At 45.7% G+C, this 12500-nt stretch overlaps 1 protein-coding gene across 2 annotated transcripts in view; it reads left to right on the top strand.

Annotated features, from left to right (window-relative positions):
- LOC106594265 (receptor-type tyrosine-protein phosphatase epsilon) overlaps positions 1-12500 on the top strand; it is a 129532-nt gene that overhangs the window by 65854 nt on the left and 51178 nt on the right. For both annotated transcript variants that reach the window (XM_045687672.1, XM_045687670.1), the window contains exon 2: positions 7409-7817. The gene's annotated coding sequence lies outside the window, so the exon portion shown is untranslated. The remainder of the gene's footprint in view (positions 1-7408; positions 7818-12500) is intronic.

Below are 12500 nucleotides of genomic sequence, written 5' to 3'. Positions count from 1 at the left end.
CCATGGTAACAGGCCCCTAGCACCAGTACCCCCCCACTAAGCTAGCCAATAGACCGTCACCATAGCAACCATAGTAACAGGCCCTAGCACCAGTACCCCCCCACTCAACTAGCCACCAGACCGTCACCATGGTAACAGGCCCCAAGCACCAGTACCCCCCCCACTCAGCTAGCCAACAGACCGTCACCGTAGTAACCATGGTAACAGGCCCCTAGCACCAGTACCTCCCCACTCAGCTAGCCAACATACCGTCACCATAGCACCCATGGTAACAGGCCCCTAGCACCAGTACCCCTCCACTCAGCTAGCCAACAGACCATCACCATAGCAACCACGGAACCTTGGAATGCGCAATTGTTCTCTGTCAGAATCTTTGCCTTTGCACAGTGTTCTTTCCTGGTAGATACATTCTGACTTCCTCTCTGACTTCCTCATCTTCCCCCTTCTGACTCCCCCCTTTTCTCACACCCACACCAGCACATTCTCCCCTTCTCCCTCACTCACGCCTGCTCTGCTCTCCATGTTCTTCTCTCATATATATCCCCCTAGGGGTTTAACAGATTATATTACTTGGCATATCACACAGCCACAGTCTCTCCATAAAGAGTGGTGTGTGTGTGTGTGTGTGTGTGTGTGTGTGTGTGTGTGTGTGTGTGTGTGTGTGTGAGAGTGTGTATGTCTGTGTGTGTTTTTCATACAGGAGGATAATTTTAAAACCAACTGTTTAGAAAAGCTAACATCTCAATCCTGCTAGAAGTAGATTTTGGTTCACGGAGTCTGTTTCAGTCAGTAAAGTCTGTTTCAGTCAGTAAATGTATTCAGCTACACGTTTAACACAGATCAAACTGGGATCAAACTAAATACAGTGGTAATGAAATATAACGAGGATTCATACTAAATGAGACACAGATGTGGGAGGAAATTATGCTCTATTTAATGACTCATCTTTTCGGGCCAGCCGCAGATTTGACTTCCTCCACATGACTGATACTATTCTACTTACTTGTTTTTGTTGTTGTTGTTGTTTTTGTTGTTGTTGTTGTTGTCGTTGTTGTTGTTGTTTTGTTGTTGTTTGTTTTTTGGTTTTTGTTGTTGTTGTTTGTTGTTGTTGTTGTTGTTTGTTTTTGTCACCATTTGGGACCGTTTTAATTAAACTGTTGTAGTTTTCTATCACCACTGGGTTTCTTCTTAATCTCCTTTTAATTCATGTTCTCTCTCTTTCACGGAGCTGTATGTAATGAACCAAACAGTACAGCTTAGAAGGCTTCAATTCCCACTGAGACGTTATGACATAGTCATGACTTCAGGCACCACATTCCCCTTTAAGTGGGGGTAGTCTTCCCTCACTAAAACGTCCCAAATGAGGTTCAATGGGTCTCTTCATATATATGGCCTTTAAAATGGTTCTGTTTAGATCAGCAAAGAACCCTGTTTTCTGTGGCTTCCATTAGGACGACAGGAGGAACCCCTCCTCCTCCTCCTCCTCTCCTTCTCTTCCTCTCCTCCTCCTCCTCCTCCTCTCCTCCTCTCTCTCTCCTTGTTTTCCTATCAAAGCCACATAATTAAATGTCTGACATCCTCTCCTCTCATCCTCTTCTCCTCCTCTCCTCCTCTTCCTCTCCTCCTCCTCCTCCTCTCTCTCTCCTTGTTTTCCTATCAAAGCCACATAATTAAATGTCTGACAACCTCTCCTCTCCTCCTCCCCTCCTCCTCCTCCTCTCCTCCTCCTCCTCTCCTCCTCTTCCTCTCCTCCTCCTCCTCTCCTTCTCTTCCTCTCCTCCTCCTCCTCTCCTCCTCTTCCTCTCCTCCTCTCCTCTCCTCCTCTTCCTCTCCTCCTCCTCCTCTCCTTCTCTTCCTCTCCTCCTCCTCCTCCTCTCCTCCTCTTCCTCTCCTCCTCCTCCTCCTCGCCTCCTCTTCCTCTCCTCCTCCTCCTCTCCTCCTCCTCCTCTCCTTCTCTTCCTCTCCTCCTCCTCCTCCTCTCTTCCTCTCCTCCTCTCCTCTTCCTCTTCCTCTCCTCCTCCTCCTCTCCTTCTCTTCCTCTCCTCCTCCTCTCCTCCTCTCCTCCTCTTCTCCTCTTCCTCTCCTCCTCCTCTCCTCCTCTCCTCCTCTTCCTCTCCTCCTCTCCTCTCCTCCTCTTCCTCTCCTCCTCCTCCTCTCCTTCTCTTCCTCTCCTCCTCCTCCTCCTCCTCATCTTCTCTCTCTCCTTGTTTTCCTATCAAAGCCACATCATTAAATGTCTGACATCCTCTCCTCCCCTCCTCCTCAAATCAAATCAAATCAAATCAAATGTATTTATATAGCCCTTCGTACATCAGCTGATATCTCAAAGTGCTGTACAGAAACCCAGCCTAAAACCCCAAACTGCAAGCAATGCATGTGAAAGAAGCACGGTGGCTAGGAAAAACTCCCTAGGAAAAACTCCCTAGAAAGGCCAAAAACCTAGGAAGAAACCTAGAGAGGAACCAGGCTATGAGGGGTGGCCAGTCCTCTTCTGGCTGTGCAGGGTGGATATTATAACAGAACATGGTCAAGATGTTAAAATGTTCATAAATGACCAGCATGGTCAAATAATAATAATCATAGTAGTTGTCGAGGGTGCAACAAGCACGTCCGGTGAACAGGTCAGGGTTCCATAGCCGCAGGCAGAACAGTTGAAACTGGAGCAGCAGCACGGCCAGGTGGACTGGGGACAGCAAGGAGTCATCATACCAGGTAGTCCTGAGGCATGGTCCTAGGGCTCAGGTCCTCCGAGAGAAAGACAGAAAGAGAGAAAGAGAGAATTAGAGAGAGCATATTTAAATTCACACAGGACACCGGATAAGACAAGAGAAATACTCCAGATGTAACAGACTGACCCTAGCCCCCGACACATAAACTACTGCAGCATAAATACTGGAGGCTGAGACAGGAGGGATCAGAAGACACTGTGGCCCCATCTGATGATACCCCGGACAGGGCCAAACAGGCAGGATATAACCCCACCCACTTTGCCAAAGCACAGCCCCCACACCACTAGAGGGATGTCTCCAACCACCAACTTACCATCCTAAGACAAGGCCGAGTATAGCCCACAACGATCTCCGCCATGGCACAACCCAAGGGGGGCGCCAACCCAGACAGGAAGACAACGTCAGTGACTCAACCCACTCAAGTGACGCACCCCTCCCATGGACGGCATGGAAGAACACCAGTAAGCCAGTGACTCAGCCCCTGTAAAAGGGTTAGAGGCAGAGAATCCCAGTGGAAAGAGGGGAACCGGCAAGGCAGAGACAGCAAGGGCGGTTCGTTGCTCCAGCCTTTCCGTTCACCTTCACACTCCTGGGCCAGACTATACTTAATCATAGGACCTACTGAAGAGATAAGTCTTCAGTAAAGACTTAAAGGTTGAGACTGAGTCTGCGTCTCTCACATTGGTAGGCAGACCATTCCATAAAAATTGAGCTCTGTAGGAGAAAGCCCTACCTCCAGCCGTTTGCTTAGAAATTCTAGGGACAATTAGGAGGCCTGCGTCTTGTGACCGTAGCGTACGTGTAGGTATGTACGGCAGGACCAAATCGGAAAGATAGGTAGGAGCAAGCCCATGTAATGCTTTGTAGGTTAGCAGTAAAACCTTGAAATCAGCCCTTGCCTTAACAGGAAGCCAGTGTAGGGAGGCTAGCACTGGAGTAATATGATCACATTTTTTGGTTCTAGTCAGGATTCTAGCAGCCGTATTTAGCACTAACTGAAGTTTGTTTAGTTGTTTATCCGGGTAGCCGGAAAGTAGAGCATTGCAGTAGTCCAGCCTAGAAGTAACAAAAACATGGATTACTTTTTCTGCGTCATTTTTGTACAGAAAGTTTCTGATTTTTGCAATGTTACGTAGATGGAAAAAAGCTGTCCTTGAAACTGTCTTGATATGTTCTTCAAAAGAGAGATCTGGGTCCAGAGTAACGCCGAGGTCCTTCACAGTTTTATTTGAGACGACTGTACAACCATCCAGATTAATTGTCAGATTCAACAGAAGATCTCTTTGTTTCTTGGGACCTAGAACAAGCATCTCTGTTTTGTCCGAGTTTAAAAGTAGAAAGTTTGCAGCCATCCACTTCTTTATGTCTGAAACACAGGCTTCTAGCGAGGGCAATTTTGGGGCTTCACCATGTTTCATTGAAATGTACAGCTGTGTGTCGTCCGCATAGCAGTGAAATGTAACATTATGTTTTCGAATGACATCCCCAAGAGGTAAAATATATAGTGAAAACAATAGTGGTCCTAAAACGGAACCTTGAGGAACACCGAAATGTACAATTGATTTGTCAGAGGACAAACCATTCACAGAGACAAACTGATATCTTTCCGACAGATAAGATCTAAACCAGGCCAGAACTTGTCCATGTAGACCAATTTGGGTTTCCAATCTCTCCAAAAGAATGTGGTGATCGATGGTATCAAAAGCGGCACTAAGATCTAGGAGCACGAGGACAGATGCAGAGCCTTGGTCTGACGTCATTAAAAGGTAATTTACCACCTTCACAAGTGCAGTCTCAGTGCTATGATGGGGTCTAAAACCAGACTGAAGCGTTTCGTATACATTGTTTGTCTTCAGGAAGGCAGTGAGTTGCTGTGCAACAGCTTTTTCTAAAATTTTTGAGAGGAATGGAAGATTCGATATAGGCCGATAGTTTTTTATAGTTTCTGGGTCAAGATTCGGCTTTTTCAAGAGAGGCTTTATTACTGCCACTTTTAGTGAGCTTGGTACACATCCGGTGGATAGAGAGCCGTTTATTATGTTCAACATAGGAGGGCCAAGCACAGGAAGCAGCTCTTTCAGTAGTTTAGTTGGAATAGGGTCCAGTATGCAGCTTGAGGGTTTGGAGGCCATGATTATTTTCATCATTGTGTCAAGAGATATAGTACTAAAACACTTTAGTATCTCCCTTGATCCTAGGTCCTGGCAGAGTTGTGTAGACTCAGGACAATGGAGCTTTGGAGGAATACCCAGATTTAAAGAGGAGTCCGTAATTTGCTTTCTAATGATCATGATCTTTTCCTCAAAGAAGTTCATAAATGTATTACTGCTGAAGTGAAAGCCATCCTCCATTTGCGAAGGCTGCTTTTTAGTTAGCTTTGCGACAGTATCAAAAAGACATTTCGGATTGTTCTTATTTTCCTCAATTAAGTTGGAAAAATAGGATGATCGAGCAGCAGTGAGGGCTCTTCGATACTGCACGGTACTGTCTTTCCAAGCTAGTCGGAAGACTTCCAGTTTGGTGTGGCGCCATTTCCGTTCCAATTTTCTGGAAGCTTGCTTCAGAGCTCGTGTATTTTCTGTATACCAGGGAGCTAGTTTCTTATGACAGATGTTTTGAATTTTTAGGGGTGCAACTGCATCTAGGGTATTGCGCAAGGTTACATTGAGTTCCTCGGTTAGGTGGTTAACTGATTTTTGTCCTCTGACGTCCTTGGGTAGGCAGAGGGAGTCTGGAAGGGCATCAAGGAATCTTTGGGTTGTCTGAGAATTTATAGCACGACTTTTAATGCTCCTTGGTTGGGGTCTGAGCAGATTATTTGTTGCGATTGCAAACGCAATAAAATGGTGGTCCGATAATCCAGGATTATGAGGAAAAACATTAAGATCCACAACATTTATTCCATGGGACAAAACTAGGTCCAGAGTATGACTGTGGCAGTGAGTAGGTCCAGAGACATGTTGGACAAAACCCACTGAGTCGATGATGGCTCCAAAAGCCTTTTGGAGTGGGTCTGTGGACTTTTCCATGTGAATGTTAAAGTCACCAAAAATTTGAATATTATCTGCTATGACTACAAGATCCGATAGGAATTCAGGGAACTCAGTGAGGAACACTGCATATGGCCCAGGAGGCCTGTAAACAGTAGCTATAAAAAGTGAGTGAGTAGGCTGCATAGATTTCATGACTAGAAGCTCAAAAGACGAAAACGTCATAGTTTCTTTTTTGTAAATTGAAATTTGCTATCGTAAATGTTAGCAACACCTCCGCCTTTGCCGGATGCACGGGGGGTATGGTCACTAGTGTAACCAGGGGTGAGGCCTCATTTAACACAGTAAATTCATCAGGCTTAAGCCATGTTTCAGTCAGGCCAATCACATCAAGATTATGATCAGTGATTAGTTCATTGACTATAACTGCCTTGGAAGTGAGGGATCTAACATTAAGTAACCCAATTTTGAGATGTGAGGTATCACAATCTCTTTCAATAATGGCAGGAATGGAGGAGGTCTTTATACTAGTGAGATTGCTAAAGCGAACACCGTCATTTTTAATTTTGCCCAACCTAGATCGAGGCACAGACACGGTCTCAATGGGGAAAGCTGAGCTGACTACGCTGACTGTGCTAGTGGCAGACTCCACTAAGCTGGCAGGCTGGCTAACATCCTGCTGCCTGGCCTGCACCCTATTTCATTGTGGAGCTAGAGGAGTTAGAGCCCTGTCTATGTTCGTAGATAAGATGAGAGCACCCCTCCAGCTAGGATGGAGTCCGTCACTCCTCAACAGGCCAGGCTTGGTCCTGTTTGTGGGTGAGTCCCAGAAAGAGGGCCAATTATCTACAAATTCTATCTTTTGGGAGGGGCAGAAAACAGTTTTCAACCAGCGATTGAGTTGTGAGACTCTGCTGTAGAGCTCATCACTCCCCCTAACTGGGAGAGGGCCAGAGACAATTAATCGATGCCGCAACATCTTTCTAGCTGATTTACACGCTGAAGCTATGTTGCGCTTGGTGACCTCAGACGGTTTCATCCTAACATCGTTGGTGCCGACGTGGATAACAATATCTCTATACTCTCTACACTCGCCAGTTTTAGCTTTAGCCAGCACCGTCTTTAGATTAGCCTTAACGTCGGTAGCCCTGCCCCCTGGTAAACAGTGTATGATCGCTGGATGATTCGTTTTAAGTCTAATACTGCGGGTAATGGAGTCGCCAATGACTAGGGTTTTCAATTTGTCAGAGCTAATGGTGGGAGCCGTCGGCATCTCAGACCCCACAACGGGAGGAGCAGAGACCAGAGAAATCTCGGCCTCCGACTCCGACTCGCTTAATGGGGAGAACCGGTTGAAAGTTTCTGTCGGCTGAATAAGCGACACCGGTTGAGCATTCCTACAGCGTTTCCCTCCAGAAGCCATGAGAAAGATGTCCGGCTGCGGGGACCGTGCGAGGGGGTTTATACTAACGTTACTATCTGTACTTACTGGTGGCACAGACGCTGTTTCATCCTTTCCTACTCTGAAATTACCCTTGCCTAACGATTGCGTCTGAAGCTCCTCTCCTCCTCTCCTCCTTTTCCTCTCCTCCTCTCCCTCTCCTTGTTTTCCTATCAAAGCCACATAATTAAATGTCTGACATCCTCTCCTCTTCTCTCCCTCTCTTTCTCTCTATTCCTGTAATAAAGGTGGTGACCGTCCCTTTAAGAGCGGCTCCTGTAATAAAGGTGGTGACCGTCCCTTTAAGAGCTGTGTGTGCAGTGTGGATATAGTGTGATCCTGCCAGGAGAGCTGGATGTGGAGCAGTGAGTGTGTCTCTGTCTAGCTCACTCCTCTCACACACACCTTGCCGCAGCCTTGGACAGAGGGACACAGAGACAGCAGCTACCCACTGAGCCTCTCTCCTCCCTGGGCTGTGAGACCGGACCTCCACCCCCTCCCCTAGCTGAGGACCAGGAGACCTCTCTAGAGACCCACAGCAGACCTCAGAGCAATGTGACCACTGACTGAACCAAGCCAGGACCAAACAGGCTGTTATGGATCTGAGAAGAAGAAGAAACGGAAGAAACAGCACGCTGTGAATCCCTGCTGGTCCAGGTACTGTCCATAACATCTGGTCCAGGACCTGTCCATAACATCCCCTCTAATCCCTGCTGGTCTAGGTACTGTCCATAACAGCTGGTCCAGGACCTGTCCTTAACATCCCCTCTAAACCCTGCTGGTCAAGGTACTGTCCATAACATCTGGTCCAGGACCTGTCCTTAACATCCTCTCTAAACCCTGCTGGTCAAGGTACTGTCCATAACATCTGGTCCAGGACCTGTCCTTAACATCCCCTCTAAACCCTGCTGTCAAGGTACTGTCCATAACATAACATCTGGTTGTGAGTTAGTGCTGATCAAGCCTCATTCCTCATAGTTATCTCTCTGCATAGTGGGAATGCTGCCATGGTTACCAAGGCTAGTGGTCAGATAGTTATCTCTCTGCATAGTGGGAATGCTGCCATGGTTACCAAGGCTAGTGGTCAGATAGTTATCTCTCTGCATAGCGGGAACACTACTGTATCACCATGGTTACCAAGGCTAGTGGTCAGATAGTTATCTCTCTGCATAGTGGGAATGCTGCCATGGTTACCAAGGCTAGTGGTCAGGTAGTTATCTCTCTGCATAGTGGGAACACTACTGTATCACCATGGTTACCAAGGCTAGTGGTCAGGTAGTTATCTCTCTGCATAGTGGGAACACTACTGTATCACCATGGTTACCAAGGCTAGTGGTCAGATAGTTATCTCTCTGCATAGCGGGAACACTACTGTATCACCATGGTTACCAAGGCTAGTGGTCAGATAGTTATCTCTCTGCATAGCGGGAACACTACTGTATCACCATGGTTACCAAGGCTAGTGGTCAGATAGTTATCTCTCTGCATAGCGGGAACACTACTGTATCACCATGGTTACCAAGGCTAGTGGTCAGATAGTTATCTCTCTGCATAGCGGGAACACTACTGTATCACCATGGTTACCAAGGCTAGTGGTCAGATAGTTATCTCTCTGCATAGTGGGAATGCTGCCATGGTTACCAAGGCTAGTGGTCAGATAGTTCCTTATACTGGAGTTTCCTTTGGTCTTTATAGAGAAAACTGACAGTACAGGAAATGACAGATTACTGAGAACAGTTACTGTTGTGTTATTGTTGTAACCATAGAGATATGTTGGATTTATTTCTGCCTCCCGAGTGACGCAGCGCTCTAAAGGACTGCGTTGCAGTGTGGCGTCACTACAGACCCTGGTTCAAATCCAGGCTGTATTACAGCCGGCCATGACCGGGAAATCCATGTGGCGTCACTACAGACCCTGGTTCTATCCCAGGCTGTATTACAGCCGGCCATGACCGGGAAATCCATGTGGCGGTGCACAATTGGCCCAGCGTTGTCCGGGTTAGGGGAGGGTTTGGCCGGTCGGGATTTCCTTGTCCCATCGCGCTCTAGCGACTTCTTGTGGCGGGCCGGGCGCCTGCAGGCTGACTTCAGTCACCAGCTGTACGGTGTTTCCTCCGACACATTGGTGCGGCTGGCTTCCGCGTTAAGCGAGCAGTGTGTCAAGAAGCAGTGCAGCTGGGACAAGACTGTAACGACCAATTGGATATCACGAAATTGTGAAGAAAAAAGGTTAAAGTTGTATACGTGAGAGTGTCAATTCACAGATAGTTAAAGTCCTAATGATACCAACTATACTATTCCAGATAAAGTCCTAATGATACCAACTATACTATTCCAGATAAAGTCCTAATGATACCAACTATACTATTCCAGATAAAGTCATAATGATACCAGCTATACTATTCCAGATAGTTAAAGTCCTAATGATACCAACTATACTATTCCAGATAAAGTCATAATGATACCAGCTATACTATTCCAGATAGTTAAAGTCCTAATGATACCAACTATACTATTCCAGATAAAGTCCCAATGATACCAACTATACTATTCCAGATAGTTAAAGTCCTAATGATACCAACTATACTATTCCAGATAAAGTCCCAATGATACCAACTGTACTATTCCAGATAGTTAAAGTCCTAATGATACCAACTATACTATTCCAGATAAAGTCCTAATGATACCAACTATACTATTCCAGATAAAGTCCTAATGATACCAACTATACTATTCCAGATAAAGTCATAATGATACCAGCTATACTATTCCAGATAGTTAAAGTCCTAATGATACCAACTATACTATTCCAGATAAAGTCATAATGATACCAGCTATACTATTCCAGATAGTTAAAGTCCTAATGATACCAACTATACTATTCCAGATAAAGTCCCAATGATACCAACTATACTATTCCAGATAGTTAAAGTCCTAATGATACCAACTATACTATTCCAGATAAAGTTCCAATGATACCAACTATACTATTCCAGATAGTTAAAGTCCTAATGATACCAACTATACTATTCCAGATAAAGTCCTAATGATACCAACTATACTATTCCAGATAAAGTCATAATGATACCAACTATACTATTCCAGATAAAGTCCTAATGATACCAACTATACTATTCCAGATAGTTAAAGTCCTAATGATACCAGCTATACTATTCCAGATAAAGTCCCAATGATACCAGCTATACTATTCCAGATAAAGTCATAATGATACCAACTATACTATTCCAGATAAAGTCCTAATGATACCAGCTATACTATTCCAGATAAAGTCCTAATGATACCAACTATACTATTCCAGTTAAAGTCCTAATGATACCAACTATACTATTCCAGTTAAAGTCCTAATGATACCAACTATACTATTCCAGATAGTTAAAGTCCTAAAGATACCAACTATACTATTCCAGATAAAGTCCTAATGATACCAACTATACTATTCCAGTTAAAGTCCTAAAGATACCAACTATACTATTCCAGATAGTTAAAGTCCTAATGATACCAACTATTTGACTGAGAACATACGAGATGTTTAACTTGTGACTTTGTTCTTAATAATTTATAAGAGCATGTGTAATAAGTAAACATTTTAATAATGTCTTCCTATTTACATTCCCGGTACATTTCCAGCGCGTTGACATTTTGTGACATTTAACGGGTTTACAGACTGATCTACAGGAAGACGGAGGTCTGGGAGGGAAGTGGAAATGAAATGTAATTCATTCTGCAGAACAGATGAAGGTTCTGCATTAGATTAGATAGACTGACTTAAATGGATTTCATTCCATTGTTGTTTTCCAATCTGTCTCACCTCAGTGTGTGTGTGTGTTTGTTTTTGTTTTGTGTGTGTGTGTCTCTCTCTGTGTGTATGTTTGTTTTGAGTGTGTCTGTGTGTCTGTCTGTGTGTGTGTGTGTCTCTCTCTGCGTATGTGTGTGTGTTTGTTTTGTGTGTGTGTGTGTGTGTGTGTGTGTGTGTGTGTGTGTGTGTGTGTGTGTGTGTGTGTGTGTGTGTGTGTGTGTGTGTGTGTGTGTGTGTGTGTGTGTGTGTTAAGGGTCCCAGGCGTCATCATATTGCGGTCACCAGAACTGAACCAGTTTACTGTCTGTGTAATATCCCACAGATATTATAACAGAGAGGGAGAGAGACTGAATGAGGGAGGGACGGTGGGGGGAAGAGAGAGACAGGAACAGAGACAGACAGGGACAGGGACAGGGACAGGAACAGGAACAGGAACAGGGACAGAGACAGGGACAGAGACAGGGACAGAGACAGAGACAGGGACAGAGACAGGGACAGAGACAGGGACAGGAACAGAGACAGGAACAGAGACAGGGACAGGAACAGAGACAGGAACAGAGACAGGAACAGGAACAGAGACAGGGACAGAGACAGAGACAGAGACAGGGACAGAGACAGAGACAGGGACAGAGACAGAGACAGAGACAGGGACAGAGACAGGGACAGAGACAGAGACAGGAACAGAGACAGGGACAGAGACAGAGACAGAGACAGGGACAGAGACAGAGACAGGGACAGGGACAGGAGCAGGAACAGGGTTCAGAGACAGAGACAGGGACAGAGACAGAGACAGGGACAGAGACATGGACAGGAACAGAGACAGGAACAGAGACAGGAACAGAGACAGGAACAGAGACAGAGACAGAGACAGAGACAGGAACAGAGACAGGAACAGAGACAGGAACAGAGACAGGAACAGAGACAGGAACAGAGACAGAGACAGGAACAGAGACAGGAACAGAGACAGGAACAGGAACAGAGACAGGAACAGAGACAGGAACAGAGACAGGAACAGGAACAGACAGGAACAGGAACAGAGACAGGAACAGACAGGAACAGGAACAGACAGGAACAGGAACAGAGACAGGAACAGAGACAGGAACAGGAACAGAGACAGGAACAGAGACAGGAACAGAGACAGGAACAGGAACAGACAGGAACAGGAACAGAGGGACAGGAACAGACAGGAACAGGAACAGAGACAGGAACAGAGACTGGAACAGGAACAGAGACAGGAACAGAGACAGGAACAGAGACAGGAACAGAGACAAAAAAAGTATGTGCAGCATAGGTTATCCATAGTTGTTTTCAGGCGTGTGTGTGGCGGTGTTGTTTTCAGGAGTGTGTGTGGCGGTGTTGTTTTCAGGAGTGTGTGTGGCGGTGTTGTTTTCAGGAGTGTGTGTGGCAGTGTTGTTTTCAGGAGTGTTTGTGGCGGTGTTGTTTTCAGGAGTGTTTGTGGCGGTGTTGTTTTCAGGAGTGTGTGTGGGGGTGTTGTTTTCAGGACTGTGTGTGGCGGTGTTGTT

The sequence above is a fragment of the Salmo salar genome, chromosome ssa01 (genome assembly GCF_905237065.1).
Source record: "Salmo salar chromosome ssa01, Ssal_v3.1, whole genome shotgun sequence".
NCBI classification, from domain to species: Eukaryota; Metazoa; Chordata; class Actinopteri; order Salmoniformes; family Salmonidae; genus Salmo; species Salmo salar.
Note: the sequence above shows the minus strand (reverse complement) of the source record. Positions and strands in the feature narration are given on the sequence as shown.